Raw genomic sequence first — 21,902 nt, 5'->3', positions numbered from 1 at the left:
TCTGGCGTTTAACTCCAGAATAGGGCAGAGAGCTGGCGTTGAACGCCAGTTTGCGTCGTCTAAACTCGGGCAAAGTATGGACTATTATATATTGCTGGAAAGCCCTGGATGTCTACCTTCCAACGTAATTGAGAGCGCGCCATTTGAACTTCTGTAGCTCCAGAAAATCCACTTGAGTGCAGGGAGGTCAGAATCCAACAGCATCTGCAATCCTTCTTCAACCTCTGAATCTGATTTTTGCTCAAGTCCCTCAATTTCAGCCAGAAATTACCTGAAATCACAGAAAAACACACAAACTCATAGTAAAGTCCAGAAATGTTATTTTTATTTAAAAACTAATAAAAATATATTAAAAACTAACTAAATCATATTGAAAACTATGTAAAAATAATGCCAAAAAGCGTATAAATTATCCGCTCATCACAACACCAAACTTAAATTGTTACTTGTCCCCAAGCAACTGAAAATGAAATAGGATAAAAAGAAGAGAATATATTATAAATTCCAAAATATCAATGAAACTTAGCTCCAATTAGATGAGCGGGACTAGTAGCTTTTTGGCTCTTGAATAGTTTTGGCATCTCACTTTATCCCTTGAAGTTCAGAATGATTGGCATCTATAGGAACTTAGAATTTAGATAGTGTTATTGATTCTCCTAGTTCAGTATGTTGATTCTTGAACACAGCTACTTTATGAGTCTTGGCCGTGGCCCTAAGCACTTTATTTTCCAGTATTACCACCGGATACATAAATGCCACAGACACTCTTTAGAGGTGTCCAGGGTTCTTAAGCACACTCTTTTTTTGCTAAAGTCCCTAATTAGAGGTGTCCAGGGTTCTTAAGCACACTCTTTTTTTGCTTTGGACCTTGACTTTAACCGCTCAGTCTCAAGCTTTTGGCTTGACACCTTCATGCCACAAGCACATGGTTAGGGACAGCTTGGTTTAGCCGCTTAGGCCAGGATTTTATTCCATTAGGCCTTCCTATCCACTGATGCTCAAAGCCTTGGATCCTTTTTATTACCCTTGCCTTTTGGTTTTAAGGGCTATTGGCTTTTTGCTCTTGCCTTTTGGTTTAAAGAGCTTTTGGCTTTTTCTGCTTGCTTTTTATTTTTCTTTTTTTTTTTTGCCATTTTTCTTTTCTCTCTTTTCTTTTTTTTCGCAAGCTTTTGTATTCACTGCTTTTTCTTGCTTCAAGAATCATTTTTATGATTTTTCAGATCATCAAATAATATTTCTCCTTTTTCCTTATTCTTCAAGAGCCAACATATTTAACATTCATAAACCACAATATCAAAAGACATATGCACTGTTCAAGCATTCATTCAGAAAACAAAAAGTATTGTCACTACTTCAAAATAATTAAACTAGTTTCAAGGATGAATTCGAAACCATGTACTTCTTGTTCTTTGTTTTTAGAACATTTTTCAATTAAGAAAGGTGATGGATTCATAGGACATTCATAGCTTTAAGGCATAGACACTTAAATACTAATGATCATGTAATCAGACACAAACATAAACATAAAGCATAGTAAACAAAAAACAGGAAAATAAGAAGAAGGAGATTAAGGAATGGGTCCACCTTAGTGATGGTGGCGTCTTCCTCTTCTTGAAGAACCAATGGTTCTCTTGAGCTCCTCTATGTCTCTTCCTTGTCTTTGTTGCTCCTCCCTCATAGCTCTTTGATATTCTCTAATTTCATGGAGGATGATGGAGTGCTCTTGGTGCTCCACCTTTAGTTGTCCCATGTTGGAACTTAATTCTCCTAGGGAGGTGTTGATTTGCTCCCAATAGTTTTATGGAGGAAAGTGTATCTCCTGAGGTATCTCAGGGATTTCATGGTGAGGAACTTCCTCATGCTTTTGTTGAGGTCCATGATCTCTTGTTTGCTCCATCCTTTTCTTAGTGATGGGCTTGTCCTCTTCAATGAGGATGTCTCCCTCTATGTCAATTCCAGCCGAATTGCAGAGGTGGCAAATGAGGTGAGAAAAGGCTAACCTTGCCAAAGTAGAGGACTTGTCAGCCACCTTATAGAGTTCTTGAGGTATAATCTCATGAACTTCTACTTCCTCCCCAATCATGATACTATGAATCATGATGGCCCGGTCTATAGTAACTTCAGACCGGCTGCTAGTAGGAACGATTGAGCGTTGAATAAACTCCAACCATCCTCTAGCTACAGGCTTAAGGTCCAGTCTTCTCAATTGAATCGGCTTGCCTCTTGAGTCAACTTTCCATTGATCTCCTTCTACACATATGTCCATTAGGACTTGGTCCAACCTTTGATCAAAGTTGACCCTTCTAGTGTAGGGGTGTGCATTTTCTTCTATCATTGGCAAGTTGAACGCCAGCCTTACATTTTTCGGACTGAAATCTAAGTATTTCTCCCGAACCATGGTAAGCCAATGCTTTGTATTCGGGTTCACACTTTGATCATGGTTCCTAGTGATCCATGCGTTTGCATAGAACTCTTGAACCATTAAGATCCTGACTTGTTGAATGGGGTTGGTGAGAACTTTCCAACCTCTTCTTCGGATCTCATGTCGGATCTCCGGATACTCATTCTTTTTGAGCTTGAAAAGAACCTTAAGGATCACTTTCTTCTTGGCCACAACTTCATAGAAGTGGTCTTGATGGACCTTTGAGATAAATCTCTCCATCTCCCATGACTCAGAGGTGGAAGCAATTGCCTTTCCTTTCATCTTTCTTGAGGTTTCTCTGGTCTTAGGTGCCATTGATGGTTATGGAAAAACAAAAAGCAATGCTTTTACCACATCAAACTTAAAATATTTGCTCGTCCCCGAGCAAAAGAAGAAAGAAAGTAGTAGAAGAAGAAGAAAATAGAGGAGGTGGAGGGAAAATGTGTATTCGGCCAAGGGAGAGAAGTGGTGGTTGTAATGTGTGAAAATGGAGTAGTGTTGAGGGGTTTAAATAGGGGTGGGATGGGTGGTAGGATTCGGCCATTAGGGTTGGGTTTGGGAGGGAAAATAATTTGAATTTTGGAGGTAGGTGGGGTTTATGGGGAAGAGAGGATGGATGTGAGTGGTTAAGGGTATTTGGGGAAGAGAGTTATAAAAAGGTGTGAAGAGGAGAGAAGAAGAGGTGGGGTAGGTAGGGATCCAGTGGGGTCAAGGACTTAACATCCCTGCTCCAATTAGGCATGTAAAACGCCCTTAGCATGCATGTCTGGTGTTAAATGCCAGCTTGCTGCTTGTTTTTGGCATTAAACGCCCAAATGTAGCCTGTTTCTAGCGTTTAACGCCACTTTCATGCTCTGTTCTGGCGTTAAACGCCAGTCTGATGCTTGTTTCTGGCATTTAGCGCCAGCTTGATGCTTCTTTCTGGCGTTAAACGCCAGTTTGATGCTTCTTATTGGCGTTTAAACGCCAGTAAGTTCTTCTTCTAGGGTGAGCTATTTTTAAAGTTATTTTTCATTCTGTTTTTGATTTTTCAGTAGTTTTTGTGACTCCACATGATCATCAACCTAAAAAAACATAAAATAACAATAGAAAATAAATAAATATAATTAAATAACATTGGGTTGCCTCCCAACAAGCGCTTTTTTAATGTCAATAGCTTGATAGTAAGCTCTCATGGAGCCTCATAGATATTCAGAGCATTGTTGGAACCTCCCAACACCAAACTTAGAGTTTGAATGTGGGGGTTTAACACCAAACTTAGAGTTTGGTTGTGGCCTCCCAACACCAAACTTAGAGTTTGACTTTGGGGGCTTTGGTTGACTCTGCAGTGAGAGAAGCTTTTCATGCTTACTCTCCATGGTTACAGAAGGAGATCCTTGAGTTTTAAACAAAAGGTTGTCCTCATTCAGTTGGAGGACTAACTCTCCTCTGTCCACATCAATCACAGCTCTTGCTGTGGCTAGGAAGGGTCTTCCAAGGACGATGGATCCATCCTCATCCTTCCCAGTGTCTAGGATTATGAAATCAGCAGGGATGTAAAGGCCTTCAACCTTTACTAACACATCATCTACTTGTCCATAAGCCTGTTTTCTTGAGTTGTCTGCCATCTCTAAAGAGATTCTGGTAGCTTGCACCTCAAAGATCCCAAGTTTCTCCATTACAGAGAGTGGCATTAAGTTTATTCCTGACCCTAGGTCACACAGAGCCTCTCAAAGGTCATGGTACCTATGTTACAGGAAATTAGGAATTTACCAGGATCCTGTTTCTTTTGAGGTAATTTTTGCCTATCCAATGCATTTAGTTCATTGGTGAGCAAGGGAGGTTCATCTTCCCAAGTCTCATTACCAAATAATTTGACATTCAGCTTCATGATTGCACCAAGGTACTTAGCAACTTGCTCTTCAGTAATATCTTCATCCTCTTCAAAGGATGAATACTCATCAGAGCTCATGAAGGGCAGAAGGAGGTTCAATGGAATCTCTATGGTCTCTAGATGAGCCTCAGATTCCTTTGGTTCCTCAAAGGAAAACTCCTTATTGGTCACTGAACGTCCCAGGAGGTCTGCCTCACTAGGATTCACGTCCTCCTCCTCCCTTGTAGGTTCGGCCATGATGGTCAAATCAATGGCCTTGCACTCTCTCTTTGGATTTTCTTCTGTATTACTTGGGAGAGTACTAGGAGGAGTTTCAGTGACCCTTTTACTTAGCTGGCCCACTTGTGCCTCCAAATTTCTAATGGAGGACCTTGTTTCATTCATGAAACTTAAAGTGGACTTAGATAGATCAGAGACTATATTTGCTAAGCTAGATGGATTCTGCTCAGAATTCTCTGTCTGTTGCTGAGTGGATGATGGAAAAGGCTTGCTATTGCTAAACCTATTTCTTCCACCATTATTAAAGCCTTGTTGAGGCTTTTGTTGATCCCTCTATGAGAAATTTGGATGATTTTTCCATGAGAGACTATAGGTATTCCCATAGGGTTCTCCCATGTAATTCACCTCTGCTATTGCAGGGTTCTCAGGATCTTAAGCTTCTTCTTCAGAAGATGCCTCTTGAGTACTGTTGGATGCAGCTTGCAATCCATTCAGACTCTGAGAAATCATATTGACTTGCTGAGTCAATATTTTATTCTGAGCCAATATGGCATTCAGAGTATCAATTTCAAGAACTCCTTTCCTCTGAGGCGTCCCATTACTCACAGGATTCCCTTCAAAAGTGTACATGAACTGGTTATTTACAACCATGTCAATGAGTTCCTAAGCTTCTGCAGACATTTTCTTTAGGTGAATGGATCCACCTGCAGAATGGTCCAATGATATCTTTGATAATTTAGACAGACCATCATAGAATATATCCAGGATGGTCCATTCTGAAAGCATGTCAGAAGGACACTTCTTGGTCAGTTCTTTGTATCTCTCCCAAGCTTCATAGAGGGATTCACCTTCTTTCTGTTTGAAGATTTGAACGTCCACTCTAAGCTTGCTAAGCTTTTGAGGAGGAAAGAACTTGGCTAAGAAAGTCGTGACCAGCTTATCCCAAGAGTTCAGGCTATCTTTAGGTTAAGAGTCCAACCATATTATAGCTCTGTCTCTTACAGCAAATGGGAAAAGCATAAGGCTGTAGACCTCGGAGTCAACCCCATTGGTCTTAACAGTATCACAAATCTGCAAGAACTCAGTTAAGAACTGAAAAGGATCTTCTGATGGAAGTCCATGAAACTTGCAGTTCTGTTGCATCAGAGAAACTAATTAAGGCTTTAGCTCAAAATTGTTTGCTCCAATGGCAGGGATTGAGATGCTTCTTCCATGTAAATTGGAATTTGGTGCAGTAAAGTCACCAAGCATCTTCCTCGCATTGTTATTATTTTCGGCCATGTCTCATTCTTTTTCGAAAATTTCTGTCAGATTTTCTCCAGAGAGTTGTGCTTTAGCTTCCCTTAGCTTCCTCTTCAGAGTTCTTTCAGGTTCAGGATCAGCTTCAACAAGAATGTTCTTATCCTTGTTCCTGCTCATATGAAAAAGAAGAAAACAGAAAAGAAAATATGGAATCCTCTATGTCACAGTATAGAAATTCCTTTATATGAGTAGAAGAAGAAAAGAATAGAAGAAGAGAAATTCGAACACCAAGAGGAAGAGAGGGTTCGAATTTTTAGATGAAGAGAAGTGTTAGTAAATAAATAAATAATTAGAAGGAGATGAGAGAGAAGAATTTTCGAAGATAATTGAAAAGAAAAGGAAAATATTTTTGTTTTAATTTAAAATTAAAGTTAAAATTCGAAAATTAAGAAAGGAAAATAAAATTAAATCAAATTAAAATTTAAAACAAATATTTAATTAAAAAGGAATTTTAAAAAAGAGGAAGGTGATTTTCGAAAATTTAAATAGAGAATTAGTTAGATAGTTTTGAGAAAGATATGATTGAAATAGTAAACTTTTAAAATCAAACAAAAAGTTAAGTAGTTAATAAAAAAATTGAAAATCAAAGTTTGAAAAGATAAGAGGTTAGAAAAGATTTTAAAATTGATTTTGAAAAAGATGTGATTGACATTTATTTTGAAAAAGATTTGAAAAAGAAATTTAAAAAGATTTGATTTGGAAAATTAAAGTTGATTACTTGACTAATAAGAAACAAAAAGATATGATTTTAAAATTTAAAGATTGAACATTTCTTACTAGGCAAGTAACAACTTAAAATTTTTGAATCAATCACATTAATCATTAATTTTGAAAATATGAAATAGAAATAAGAAAAAGATTTTGAAAATAAATTTTGAAAATTTCGAAATTATGAAAGAAAAAGTGAAAAAGATTTGATTTTTGAAGAAGATTTGAAAAAAATAGAATTTTTAAATTGAAAATTTTATTTGACTCATAAGAAACAACTGAATTTTAAAAAGTTTTGAAAAAGTCAACTCAAATTTTCGAAAATTTATGAGAAAATAAGGGAAAGATATTTTTTTTATTTTTGAATTTTTAATGAAGAAAGAGAAAAACATCAAAAAGACTTAATGCATGAAAATTTTGGATCAAAACAAATGATGCATGCAAGAACACTATGAATGTCAAGATGAACACCAAGAACTTATTTTTGAAAATTTTTAAGAAAAGAAAAACATGCAAGACACCAAACTTAGAAATTTTCAAACCTTAAACACTAATAAATTGAAAATGCATATGAAAAACAAGAAAAGACACCAAACAAGAAAAATTTAAAGATCAAACAAAGAAATTCATCAAGAACAACTTGAAGATCATGAAGAACAAATGCATGAGTTTTCAAAAATTTTAAGAAAAATTAAAAAAATGAAATTGTCACCAAACTTAAAATTTGACACAAGACTCAAACAAGAAACACAAAATATTTTTGGTTTTTATAATTTTATTAATTTTTTTTTCGAAAATTATTTTGGGAAAAACGAAAAAGAAGAAAAAATTTTTTGTACTTTTCGAAAATAAGAAATAAAAAACTTAAAATTAAAATAAAATTACTTAATCTGAGCAACAAGATGAACCGTCAGTTGTCCAAACTCAAACAATCCCCGGCAACGGCGCCAAAAACTTGGTGCACAAAATTGTGATCATCAACAATGGCGCCAAAGACTTGGTGCTCTCAAACGTAAATCACACTTTGTCACAACTTCGCACAACTAACCAGCAAGTGCACTGGGTCGTCCAAGTAATAAACCTTACGTGAGTAAGGGTCGATCCCACGGAGATTGTCGGCTTGAAGCAAGCTATGGTCATCTTGTAAATCTCAGTCAGGCAGATTCAAATGGTTATGGAGTTTTAATAATTAAAAGATAAATAAAACGTAAAATAAAGATAGAGGTACTTATGTAAGTCATTGGTGAGAATTTCAGATAAGCGTATAGAGATGCTTTTGTTTCTCCTGAACCTCTGCTTTCCTGCTGTCTTCATCCAATCATTCCTACTCCCTTCCATGGCAAGCTTATGCAGGGCATCACCGTTGTCAATGGCTACATCCCGTCCTCTCAGTGAAAATGGTCCAAAATGCGCTATCACTGCACGGCTATTCATCTGTCGGTTCTCGATCATACTGGAATAGGATTCAGTCATCCTTTTGCGTCTGTCACTACGCCCAGCACTCGCGAGTTTGAAGCTCGTCACAGCCATCCCTTCCCGGATCCTACTCGGAATACCACAGACAAGGTTTAGACTTTCCGGATCTCAAGAATGGCCGTCAATAATTCTAGCCTATACCACGAAGACTCTGATCTCATGGAATGGAAGGCTTGGTTGTCAGGCGAGGCAACCATGCGTCATGAACCAGAAGGCTAAGAGATATGCACTTAAGCGATTGCAAGTAGAACAGAGGTGGTTGTCAGGCACGCGTTCATGGGTGAGAATGATGATGAGTGTCACGGATCATCACCCTCCTCAGGTTAAAGAGCAAGTGTATATCTTAGATAAGAAATAGGCTTGAGTTGAATAGAAAAACAATAGTACTTTGCATTAATTCATGAGGAACAGCAGAGCTCCACACCTTAATCTATGGTGTGTAGAAACTCTACCGTTGAAAATACATAAGAAGAAGGTCCAGGTATGGCCGAATGGCCAGCCCCAAAGGTCTAGGGACTAAACGTCCAAAAGATGTAAAGACAATAGTAAAAAGTACTATTTATACTAAACTAGTTACTAGGGTTTACAGAAATGAGTAAATGATGCAGAAATCCACTTCCGTGCCCACTTGGTGTGTGCATGGGCTGAGTATTGAAGCTTTCATGTGTAGAGGTCTTCCTTGGAGTTAAACGCCAGTTTGTAACCTGTTTCTGGCATTTAACTCTGCTTTGCAATCTGTTTCTGGCGTTTAACTCCAGAATAGGGCAGAGAGCTGGCGTTGAACGCCAGTTTGCATCATCTAAACTCGGGTAAAGCATAGACTATTATATATTTCTGGAAAGTCCTGGATGTCTAATTTCCAACGCAATTGAGAGCGCGCCATTTGGACTTCTGTAGCTCCAGAAAATCCACTTTGAGTGCAGGGAGGTCAGAATCCAACAGCATCTGCAGTCCTTCTTCAACCTCTGAATCTGATTTTTGCTCAAGTCCCTCAATTTCAACCAAAAATTACCTGAAATCACAGAAAAACACACAAACTCATAGTAAAGTCCAGAAATGTGATTTTTATTTAAAAAATAATAAAAATATATTAAAAACTAACTAAATCATACTGAAAACTATGTAAGAACAATGCCAAAAAGCGTATAAATTATCCGCTCATCAAGCTCCATGAAGATATGTTGAAGCTTGGCTGGCTATTAAGCCATGTCTAATCTTTTGGACTGAAACTTTGACGTGGTGGAAATTGGCGAGTTAAGAAATTATTATAAAAGATACGTTGTAAGTACAGTTCTTAACCAACCAGAAATCCACTTATCAATTTAGAAAGGTTGTCACAAAATTTAAATTAAAATACTGGGAGTATGAATCCCAGGTCGTTTCCCAACGAGTTGCAGAGAGATGTGCTATTTTATTAATCAAATGTTTTCAAAAATGGTTTGAGTTGAATAACAAGAAATTAAATTGGAGAATTTATGTAATTTTAAATAAAAATCTTGACTGGGAGTAGATTAGTTGGAAGCCCTATTCTTGTTGGAGTACTCTCAAGATTAATTGATAATTGAGGGTTGTTCTGTTTAGTTATCCCTTACTAGGTAAGGGAAAGTCAAGCAAGTTGGAAAGCTATTTCTATTCACAAATTCCAATCCGCTCAATTGAAAAGGATTGGTGTCAGTGACTAGAGGGCAATCCAACAATAAATCCAATTACAATTTTTCTTTTAAGCATTCCAACTCAAGGTCTTCCTTTCAATCAACTCCCATCCAAGTTATGGAACTGCTTGCTCATTGTAAATGTAGAATTCATAACATAGAAAAGGGAAATATAGAAAGACATGATAAATAATAATCAAAGGGATCAATTAGAATAAAAATAGTTCTTGTATTAATAAATTCTAAAAATAATCCAATAATAATTCTGAGTAAACAGAGGACATGGAAGAGTAAGAGACAGGTAAAGAAAACAAACGAGAATGACGAAGTCTTGCTGAGGTAATAACTCTTCTCAATATCCCAATGCGAAAAGTAATAAAAATAAAATCCTAAGAACTATGAATGTGTAGAGAGAAAACCTAGAGGAGGAGTAAAAATTAGATCTAAAACTGAGAATTGTCTGTAATGAATGTTCTTTTTCCTTTCTGCATGTTCCCTAGCTCTAGTTTGCTTTTCTGGGCCGAAAACTGGGTCAAAACAGGGCCCAAAATCGCCCTCAGCGAATTCTGTAGATCGCGCGTGTCACGCAATCGCGTCATTCATGCGGACGCGTCATCCGGCGTTTTGCCTTGCCACGCGCGTGCTTTGTCCACGCCTCCGCATCACTTGTGCAATTCCGATCCGCGCGGTCGCGTGAGCCATGCGTCCGCGTCACTTCTCGCTGGTCATCTCCTCCATTTCTTGTGTTCCTTCTACTTTTGCAAGCTTCCTTTCCAATCTCCAAGTCATTCGTGCCCTATAAAGCTTGAAACACTTAACACACAGATCACGACATCGAATGGAATAAAGGAGAATTAAAATACATAATTAAAAAATCCCTAGGAAGCAAATTTTGAATCATGGAATAATTTTGGGAAAGAATTATAAATGCATGCTAATCATATGAATAAGTGGGTAAAGAATTGATAAAACCATACAATTAAACACAATATAAACCATAAAATAGTGGTTTATCAACCTCCCCACACTTAAACATTAGCATGTCCTCATGCTTATTTGAAGGGGATAAAATAAATGAGTAGGAACATGTAAAACTCATGCAATGCAATGCAACCTATATTATGAATGCAACTATATGATTCTTGTCTACTTGATCAAAAGTAAATAGGCTCTTCAAGACAATCACAAATCAAACTCCACTAATTCAATTCTTATACAGTAAGAACAGATAAAAATGCAAGAAGGTAGCTCATGAAAGTAGGGAACATAGAATTTAAGCATTGAACTCTCACTGATGATGTATATATGCTCTAATCTCTCTAGTGTATAGGGCAATCACTCTATCCTTCTCTAATCATGCTTTCTAATTTTTGTTCTTCACCTAACCAATCAACAATATTAATATACCAATGAAAACATCATGAGGTCTTTTCAAGGTTGTAATGGGATCAAGGTAAGGGTAATGATACATATATAGCTAAGTAAGCTTACAAATTGAATCTTTAATTAACCCAAGCTTCAACCCAACATATATATATATATATATATATATATATATATATATATATATATATATATATATATATATATATATATATATATATATTCTATATAACTTAAATTTCACATCTAGCCACCCAAAATTTCTCTTTCACATTTCATACTCATGCATCAACTTTTATTTTAATTTTATCATATGTGCATTGATCCCTGAATTTAAACTTAGCATTGGGATAATTTTGTCCCCTTATTTATTTATTGAATATTTTTAGATTTTTTTTTAACATAAACATAAAAATAACATAGCTTATCAATGCACATAGATTTTTAATTCTTATAGTTTCACATGAGTAGCTACCCAAATTTCCATTATATTATCATGACACATTCCCTTATTATCTTTTGTTCCCACAATTTCCCATACTTAATTAACACACACAATTCTATCTTAAGCTAACCACAGATTCAATTGGGAATATATAATTATTTTTCCGCTTAAGGCTAGTAATATGGTAAAATACAGAACAAATGGGATTTAAAGGTTCAAAGTGGCTAACAAAGGTAATTGAAAGGGTAGGCTTAATTTGGATAAGTGAGCTCGAACAAATATATGGCCTCAATCATATGCAAGCATATAAATATATTAAACATTGGGCATATAGGATGAAACAAAATATAGATTACAATCATGGAGAAGTAAACACACAAGAATAAAATAATTATGGTTAAATAATGTAACCATGCATAAAGGCTCAAATCTCACAGGTTGTGTGTTCTTTAGCTCAAAAACCATGTTCCAAATACAACTTCAAGCAAATTTAACATAAGAGTTTTGATTAAAATTAGTGGAATTTTGTTCTAAAGATAGGGTCTTAGAAGAAACTTATTGTCTTTTCAATCAAGTAGAACATGCATGCAACTAACCTATTACTGTGCAATTTATCCTATTCTACAAAAGCAAAACTAACTAAATATCCTAATTTATTGGTGTTAGGGAAGAGAAATTACCTCCGGAAGTCAGGTACTGACCGACCTCCCCACACTTAAGGCTTTGCATCGTCCTCGGTGCCATTTGTCAGGAACAAGGGTGGGCTGGTAGCAGTATCTCCACAGTCGGGACCATCATGGCTCCCTATGCTGGTAAAGAAAGTGGAGTCCGGGGTGTCTGAGTCCTTGAATTTTCCCATAATCAGCTCCTTGAGGTATGTGAATCGGCGCTTGTTACGGCGCTCTCTCATCTTAGCTTTGCGTTCCTGCCGATCCAACCTTTCGAGTATCTGATGGAGCATTTGGTTTGTTGTAGGTGCTTGTGGTACTGAAGGAGGAATTTCCTCAACTGGTTTAGTAGGCTGGCTAGTAGTGGCTGCTGAGAGTCTAATATATTTCCCGTTAGGGACGTACTGATCATCCCGTGGAAGCATGGCTTTGGTGTCCCCAGCTCTGTAGGAGACTCCGGCTGCTGAGATGAGATCTGAGACCAAGGCGGGAAAAGGTAAGTTGTTCACAATCTGTACGTGTCCCATGGCATTCCGAATGTATCTTGGTAGGTTCAGAGGCTGGTCTGTAAGGATGCACCATAGTAGAACGGCCATGTCTGCAGTGAAGGAGGACTCGTGAATGCTCGGAAAGACGTAATGGGACATGATCTGTGCCCATACATGAGCCTCCAAGGTAAGTGCTGATACCGATATTCCCTTAGGGCGGGAACCATGGTATCCGTAGATCCATCTGCTGCCAGGTTGTGCGATAACTCTGAGAACGGCGTCCCAATCAAATTGGTACATCTGGCACTCGAGTGCGGCTTCTTGAAAGGCGTCCAATCCTTCTGGAGCAGGGGGAAGATCTAGAGCTTGTTGAATGGCCTCTTCTGTAATGGGGACTTACTTCTGACGGACATAGACAGACTGCAGGGTTGGCAAGTGGAAATTAAAGTAGAACTCAACTACCCAAGAAAGATTAACCTGCCTTGGCTGTCTCTGTAGGAAACCCCATTGTCTTCGGGCAATTTGCGGCTCAACAAAGGTAGCAATATTGGGCGGGAGGATAAGAAGGTATTCGTTGTTGTAGCTCCGTTCTGCCAGGATACGGAACATCTGCTCGCAGTAGCGATTGACAAATCGCGCAGTGTCCTTTGCTGGGAAGGCTTTCTCTTTTTCATCAACCTTTATAATCTGCTTAACTCTCTTTGTTGAGGGCTTTACTGTAGTTGAAGAGGGTTCTGCCACTAATGCTCTTTTTGTTCCTCGTCTTGCTGGTGGTTTAGGAGTAGCTTTCTCTTTACCTTTCTTGGTGGCCATCTTGAAAAGGGAAAAAGAAAGTAACTTTGAAGTTAAAGGGATAGAGCAAGGAAAAGGGTGGTACAGGTGATAACAATGCACAGTAAAGAAGGATGTCGTTAACACATGGTCATGACTACATGTGAAAAGTTCATCAATGGAAATATAGCAGTGCATGTGAAGGTAATTAAATGCAAGGTGTTTATTGGCATGCAGGCAAAGGCATGAGTAGCATAGATGAAGCATTTAATTTGTTAAATATGTTATCACTCGTAACAAACTAGCCATCACGTTTGTATTGACAATTAAATTCAATTAATAAAATAGTAAAGGGAATTTATGAAAAGCAAGCATTGAATAGTAGAATAGAATAACGTAGAAAAATGCATAATGCCATATGGGCTTTTTCACAAACACATAACATGCATGATGAATAAACTATTGAAAATAATAAATTGAACATGCAAGCAACCCTTTTAAAAAAAAGTAATATATAATTGCCAAATAATTTTGTAATAATCCATAAGCATATAATAAGAAATAATGACTCAATTAAATTTCTAACACCAATTGAAAGGAAAAAAAAGAAAGAAAAAAGAAAATATGGATAATGAAAGTAAAAAGAAAAGAAAAGAATAAAACATAAAAAATAAGAAGGATAATAGAAAAGTAAGGAAGGAAGAGAAAAGAAAAACCTTGATAATGGGGATGAGAGAGAGAGAGAAGAAAGTGAGAAAGAAGGAAGAAGGAAGAAGGAAGAAATAAGGAGGGAAAAGAGAAAATAGGATTTGGGGAAAAGAAAGATAAGATATTTGGCAAATCAGAGTAAGTTGTGCGGCGCAAGCGACGCGGACGCGTGGGTGACGCGTTCGTGCGAATGCACTTAGATGGATTGACGCGGTCGCGTCGGTCACGTGGTCGCGTGACTCGTTTTATGCGACTGGCGCGAGGGCAGCCTCGCGCTCGCACAAGTCTCTGTTCGAAATATTATTTTGCCAAAATATGGGTGACGCGATCGCGTGGGTCATGCGATTGCGTGAGTGGCCAATATTGGGATATGACGCGGACGCGTGGGGCACGCGTTCGCGTGGTAGGGACTGTGCGTCTAGCACTAGTCCAGCACCACTCCAGCATAACTTTCGGCTATGCACCCTTTTCACGTCGATTACCAGGTCACGCGGGCGCGTGGGAGGAAAATTTTCCCACCTGACGCGGACGCGTCAGCGACGCGGTCACGTGGGGCGATTTGTGCTAGAGGCACGCCTCCAGGCATGCTCTCGCGTGACTTTCTGTTCGCTTTCTTATTCTTACTGAGCCACCTGCGACGCGGACGCGTCATTGATGCGGTCGCGTCACGTGAATTTTTTTTTCAAAATAAAAATATGCAAATGCAGATGCAAGCTAAATGTGCGAATAAGGAGAAGATTTATTGAAAAAGAAAACTGCGAATAAAGAAAAGAACGATCATACCATGGTGGGTTGTCTCCCACCTAGCACTTTGCTTTAACGTCCGTAAGTTGGACGCTCCACTAGCTCAGTCTTCGGCTATGTGTGGATCTTCCAAGAGGAAGATCTCGAGCTCCTTGTTTTTCTTCAACTTCTCGCCATAGTACAGCTTTAAATGATGTCCATTAACTTTGATGAGTTCAGAGCTTGAAGGATGACTTAGGTGAAAAACTCCGTACGGCTCGGCCTTCTCTACTCTATATGGACCTTCCCATCTTGATCTCAACTTGCCTGGCATGAGCCTCAATCGAGATTTGTAAAGGAGGACTAAGTCCCCAGGTTGGAACTCTCTCCTCTTAATGTGCTTATCATGTACAGCCTTCATCGTCTCCTTGTACAGCCTCGAGTTCTCATAAGCTTCCAGGCGAAGGCTTTCTAATTCTTGCAGCTGCAACTTCCTTTCAGCTCCGGCTATTTCAAACCCCATGTTGCACTCTTTTACTGCCCAAAAGGCTTTGTGCTCTACTTCAACTGGGAGATGACAGGCTTTCCATAAACTAAGCGAAAGGGACTCATCCCAATGGGTGTCTTGTATGCTGTTCTGTATGCCCAAAGTGCATCTTGTAGCCTGGTGCTCCAGTCTCTCCTATGAGGTTTGACTATCTTCTGCAATATACGTTTTATCTCTCTGTTTGACACCTCGGCTTGCCCATTAGTCTGAGGATGGTAGGCGGTTGCAACTTTATGAATTATCCCATGCTTCTTCATTAATCCTGTTAGTCTCCTGTTACAAAAATGGGTGCCTTGATCGCTCACGATTGCTCGTGGGGATCCAAAGTGACAAATAATGTGGTTTCTAACAAAGGAAACAACAGTGTTAGTATCATCAGTGCGGGTAGGAATTGCTTCCACCCATTTGGAAACGTAATCCACAACTAACAATATATAAAAGTAACCATTAGAATTTGGAAATGGACCCATGAAGTCAATGCCCCAAACATCAAAAACTTCATAGAAAAGCATAATTTGTTGAGGCATCTCATCCCTCATGGATATATTACCAAATTTTTGGCATGGAAAACAAGATTTACAAAATTCAGTAGCGTCTCTAAAAAGAGTAGGCCACCAGAATCCACAGTCTAAGATTTTTCTAGCTGTTCTTTGAGGGCTAAAATGTCCTCCACTCTCAGATGAGTGGCAGGCCTCTAAGATGGACTAGAATTCTGATTGAGGCACACACCGTCTAATTACCTGGTCAGTGCCACATCTCCATAAATATGGGTCATCCCATATATAATATTTAGACTCGCTTTTCAGCTTGTCTCTTTGATGCTTAGTAAAGTTTGGAGGAAAAGTGCGGCTAACTAGATAATTAGCTACAGGTGCATACCAAGGGATTACCTCAGATACTGCTTGCAGGTTATCAAATGGGAAATTATCAGCTATAGGAGTGGAGTCATGCTTAATGTGCTCAAGGCGACTCAAATGGTCTGCCACTAAATTCTGGTTACCACTCCTATCCTTAATTTCTAAATCAAATTCTTGTAGTAGCAGTATCCAACGTATAAGCCTTGGTTTAGACTCCTTTTTAGCCAATAAATACTTTAGAGCTGCGTGGTCTGAGTACACTACTACTTTTGTACCAATTAAATAGGCTCAAAATTTATCCAGAGCAAAAATAATAGCAAGAAGCTCTTTCTCAGTAGTAGTATAATTAGACTGAGCGGCATCTAAAGTTTTAGACGCATAATCAATTACAAAGGGGTCCTTACCTTCACGCTGAGCCAGTGCTGCACCTATTGCTTGGTTGGAAGCATCACACATTATTTCAAATGGCTGGCTCCAGTCTGGTCCCCTCACAATTGGAGCTTGAGTCAGGGCGGTCTTCAGCTTATCAAACGCTTGTTTGCAATCCTCACTGAACTCGAACTCAATATCTTTCTGCAGTAGTCTGGATAAGGGAAGACCTACCTTACTAAAGTCCTTAATGAATCTCCTGTAAAAACCTGTATGGCCAAGGAACGAATGGACTTCCCTCATAAAAGAAGGGTAAGGTAAACTAGAAATAACATCTACCTTTGCAGGATCTACAGAAATGCCAGTATTAGACACAACATGTCCTAGTATAATCCCTTGTTTAACCATAAAGTGACATTTTTCAAAATTCAATACAAGGTTTGTACTGACACATCTATCTAACACTCTAGATAAACTATCCAAGCAAAGATTGAAGGAATCACCATATACACTAAAGTCATCCATAAAAACCTCCATACAATCCTCAATAAGATCAGAGAAAAGACTCATCATGCACCTTTGGAAAGTAGCTGGTGCATTGCATAAGCCAAAGGGCATTTGATCAATGAATGGAAGAGGATAGTGATCCTTACGAGTGGCCTGGTTGAGGCGTCTGTAATCAATGCAGACCCTCCAGGCGTTCTGAACTCTGGTTGCCATGAGCTCTCCATGCTCATTCTTCACTGTAGTGACTCCAGACTTCTTGGGCACCACTTGTAATGGGCTTACCCATTCACTGTCTGAGATGCGGTAGATGATATCTGCCTCCAGTAGTCTGGTCACTTCCTTCTTGACAACCTCTAAGATAGTGGGGTTTAGTCTTCTCTGGGGTTGACGGACAGGCTTTGCTCCCTCTTCTAAGAATATTCTGTGCTCATAAACTCGAGGGTTGATGCCTACTATGTCTGCCAAACTCTAACCAATTGCCTTCTTGTGCCTCCTCAGCACACTAAGTAGCTGCTCTTCTTGTTGAGAAGTGAGTTCCCTTGCAATGATAACTGGAAACTTCTGCTTGTCCTCAAGGTAAGCATATTTGAGGTATGGAGGGAGGGGTTTCAATTCTAACTTATGCTCATGGTCAGGCTCTGGGTTGTTTGGAGCTGGTAACAATGGTAAAGCACTGTCATTATCCTCAGAAAGTGTCCCCACACTCGGACTTTGTCCTATGTACTTCTCTTCAAATTCCTCCTGGTGAATTTCAGCCACGGTTTCATCTATGATGTCACACTGGAGGATAGAATGATCCTCCGAAAGATGCTTCATAGCTCCATTCAGATTGAAGATTACTACTCGGCCATCTATTTCAAAAGAGTATGTTCTTGAGAAAGCATCCAATTTGAACTTTGAGGTTTTTAGGAATGGTCTTCCAAGCAGGATTGATGATGGCTTCTCTGAGTCATTTTGGGGCATCTCCAGGATATAAAAATCAATGGGGAAGGTGAGCCCCTTAATGCCCACTAATACATCTTCAGCGATTTCAACCACTATAATAATGCTTTTATCTGCTAACACAAAATGAGCTGCCGACCTTTTTAAGGGAGGGAGCCTCAAATTATCATATATAGACAAAGACATTATACTAACACATGCTCCTAAATCACACATGCAGTCAAAAAATATCACACCACCAATAATACAATTAACCATACATGGACCTAGATCACTACACTTTTCAGGTATACCTCCCATTAAAGCAGATATAGAACTACCTAAAGGAATAGTTTCTAATTCATTAATTTTGTCTTTATGTATACATAAATCTTTTAGAAACTTTGCGTACTTAGGTACCTGCTGTATAACATCAAAAAGGGGAACAGTTACCTCAATCTTTTGGAATATGTCTACCATTTTGGGATCAGGTTCCATCTGCTTCCTGGCCTTCCTTGCAATTTGTGGAAATGGAATAGGAATGGCGTCCTTCACAGCTTCAGTGTCCTTTGGTGCTTCTTCCTGTGGTTGAACTTCTTCTTCATCAACCATGTCCTGTATGTCCTCTTCCTCTTCAACATCTTCTACTTCCACTACCTCTTCAGCTGAGGCGTGTTCTGGTGGGTTTGGCTCCTCCTGATTCCTCTCCTGCAGTGTGGTTCCGGACCTTAGGGTGATGGCATTAATGTCACCCTTTGGATTAGGTAATGGTTGAGAGGGGATTCCACTAGAGCTCAAAGGCTGGTTATTGGAGTTATTCATTGATCCAATCTGTGAGATAAGAGCTTGCAAGGTAGAGTTCAGACCATTTAGAGTAGAATTAAGGTTATTTTCCATGGCCTGTTGTCTCCGATCAATAGATTGTAGTAACTCATCATTAGAAGATTGAAGAGGGGTAAGTGATCTGAGAGGTCTGCTGTTGGTTGTGCTGTGATCCTTGGAATTGCCTCAGGTGAGGTGCTCTGTAAGGCTGGTTCTGGTTCTGCTGCCTGTTGTTGTTATTATTCCACCTCTGATTTCCCTGACTATCTCTGCCTCTTCTGTTATTGTTGTCCCTCCAATTCTGGTTAGAATTATCCTGCCATCCATGGCTGTAACTGCTATCTTGATTGTACCCTTGGTTGGGGTGGTCATAGAAGTTATGAGTGGCTGCCACGGTGTTATCTTCCTGCTGGAGCTGCGGACATTCATCAGTATAATGGCTATAATCAGCACAGATTTTGCAAACTCTCTGTGGGACTAACTGTTGGCTTTACTGTGGTGGAGAAGGTTGAGCTTGCTGAACTTGTTGTTGATTCAATTGCATCTGCTTCAGTAAGTTGGTCATTTCACAGATACTCTGAGTTAGAGCAGCAGTCTCTCTGCTAGAGGATACTTTTGCAACAGCTTTTGAACGGCCTTGTTTCTGCCTGTGATTCCGAGTAGATTCAGCTAAGTCGCTGATCAATTGCCATGCCTCATCAGTGGTCTTGTACTTCTTCATAGACCCATTGCTAGCACTTTCCAACGTGGTCTTATCTTGGGGCCTCATGCCCTGTGTGACGTAGCCGAGCAATACTATATTGTCAATCATATGGTGGGGGCATGCTTCCAGAAGGTTGTTGAAGCGCCTCCCAGTATTCATAGAGAGTCTCGGATTCATCCTGAACAATCATGGAAATGTCTTTCCTCAGTTTATCAGTAACTTCAGCTGGAAAGAATTTTTCCAAAAATTCTCTTCTAAGTGTATTCCAGTCGGATACAGTTGCTGCGGGTTGAGTGTAGTACCACTCTCTCGCCTTTTCCTCAAGAGAGAATGGGAAGGCTTTTAACAAAATGGAAGTTTCATCTGCACCATCACGCCTGATAGTAGAACAGGCTGCTTGGAAGTCTCTAAGGTGCTTGATAAGCTCTTGAGCAGGTAAGCCATGAAACTTGGTCATCAAATTGAGCAGTGCTATTTTTATTTCAAAGCCTGTAGCCACCGCTGGATGATGCGCTTAAAACGGTTGCATTGAAAAATCAGGGGCTCCAGCCTCCTGGATAGTAATTCTCCTAGGTGCTGCCATGTCACCTGCACATAAATCAACCGAATCAACAGAAAGGGAGCCTGTTTCTTCCTCAAGTGACAATTCAGATCCGCCCTCAGAGAGGACTAACCGACGCCGAGCTTGCCTTATTCGTGAAATAGTTCTTTCAATCTCAGGATCGAATACTGGCAAGCTTGGATCAGGAAGTGAACGCGTCATTTAACAAAAGAAACATGAAGCTCATAGTAGCAAAATAAAATAAAATGCAAATAAATAAATCCCAATTAATAAGTTTAGCACTCTATTGCAACTCCCCGGTAACGGCGCCAAAAATTGACGTGGCAGAAATTGGCGAGTTAAGAAATTATTATAAGAGATACGTTGCAAGTACAGTTCTTAACCAACCAAAAATTCGCTTATCAATTTAGAAGGGTTTTCACAAAATTTAAATTAAAATACTAGGAGTATGAATCACAGGTCGTCTCCCAACGAGTTACAGAGAGATGTGCTATTTTATTAATCAGATGTTTTCAAAAATGGTTTGAGTTGAATAACAAGAAATTAAATTGGAGAATTTATGTAATTTTAAATAAAAATCTTGACTCGGAGTAGATTAGTTGGAAGCCCTATTCTTGTTGGAGTACTCTCAAGATTAATTGATAATTAAGGGTTGTTCTGTTTAGTTATCCCTTACTAGGTAAGGGAAAGTCAAGCAAGTTGGAAAGCTATTTCTATTCACAAATTCCAATCCGCTCAATTGAAAAAGATTGGTGTCAGTGACTAGAGGGCAATCCAACAATAAACCCAATTACAATTTTTCTTTTAAGCATTCCAACTCAAGGTCTTCCTTTCAATCAACTCCCATCCAAGTTATGGAACTACTCGCTCATTGTAAATGTAGAATTCATAACATAGAAAAGGAAAATATAGAAAGACATGATAAATAATAATCAAAGGGATCAATTAGAAATAAAAATAGTTCTTGTATTAATAAATTCTAAAAATAATCCAATAATAATTCTGAGTAAACAGAGGACATGGAAGAGTAAGAGACAGGTAAAGAAAACAAACGAGAATGACGAAGTCTTGCTGAGGTAATAACTCTTCTCAATATCCCAATGCGAAAAGCAATAAAAATAAAATCCTAAGAACTATGAATGTGTAGAGAGAAAACCTAGAGGAGGAGTAAAAACTAGATCTAAAACTGAGAATTGTCTGTAATGAATGTTCTTTTTCCTTTCTGCATGTTTCCTGGCTCTAGTTTGCTTTTTTGGGCCGAAAACTGGGTCAAAACAGGGCCCAAAATCGCCCCCAGTGAATTCTGCAGATTCTGCAGATCGCGCGTGTCACGCAATCGCGTCATTCATGCGGACGCGTCATCCGGCGTTTTGCCTTGCCACGCGTGTGCGTCGTCCACGCCTCCGCATCACTTCTGCAATTCCGATCCGCGCGGTCGCGTGAGCCATGCGTCCGCGTCACTTCTCGCTGGTCATCTCCTCCATTTCTTGTGTTCTGTCCACTTTTGCAAGCTTCCTTTCCAATCTCTAAGTCATTCATGCCCTATAAAGCCTGAAACACTTAACACACAGATCACGACATCGAATGGAATAAAGGAGAATTAAAATACATAATTAAAAAATCCCTAGGAAGCAAATTTTCAATCATGGAATAATTTTGGGAAAGAATTATAAATGCATGCTAATCATATGAATAAGTGGGTAAAGAATTGATAAAACCATACAATTAAACACAATATAAACCATAAAATAGTGATTTATCAAGCTTCCACTTATC

At 38.9% G+C, this 21,902-nt stretch overlaps 1 non-coding gene across 1 annotated transcript; it reads left to right on the top strand.

The window, feature by feature from the left end:
- The first annotated feature begins 5,294 nt into the window (after positions 1-5,294).
- On the top strand, positions 5,295-5,402 carry LOC148581217 (small nucleolar RNA R71). Its single transcript, XR_015899574.1, has one exon. It is a non-coding gene; the product is annotated as a small nucleolar RNA R71 (small nucleolar RNA).
- Positions 5,403-21,902: the final 16,500 nt, after the last annotated feature.

The sequence above is a fragment of the Arachis ipaensis genome, chromosome B10 (genome assembly GCF_059453495.1).
Source record: "Arachis ipaensis isolate K30076 ecotype BB chromosome B10, ASM5945349v1, whole genome shotgun sequence".
Lineage (NCBI taxonomy): Eukaryota > Viridiplantae > Streptophyta > Magnoliopsida > Fabales > Fabaceae > Arachis > Arachis ipaensis.
Note: the sequence above shows the minus strand (reverse complement) of the source record. Positions and strands in the feature narration are given on the sequence as shown.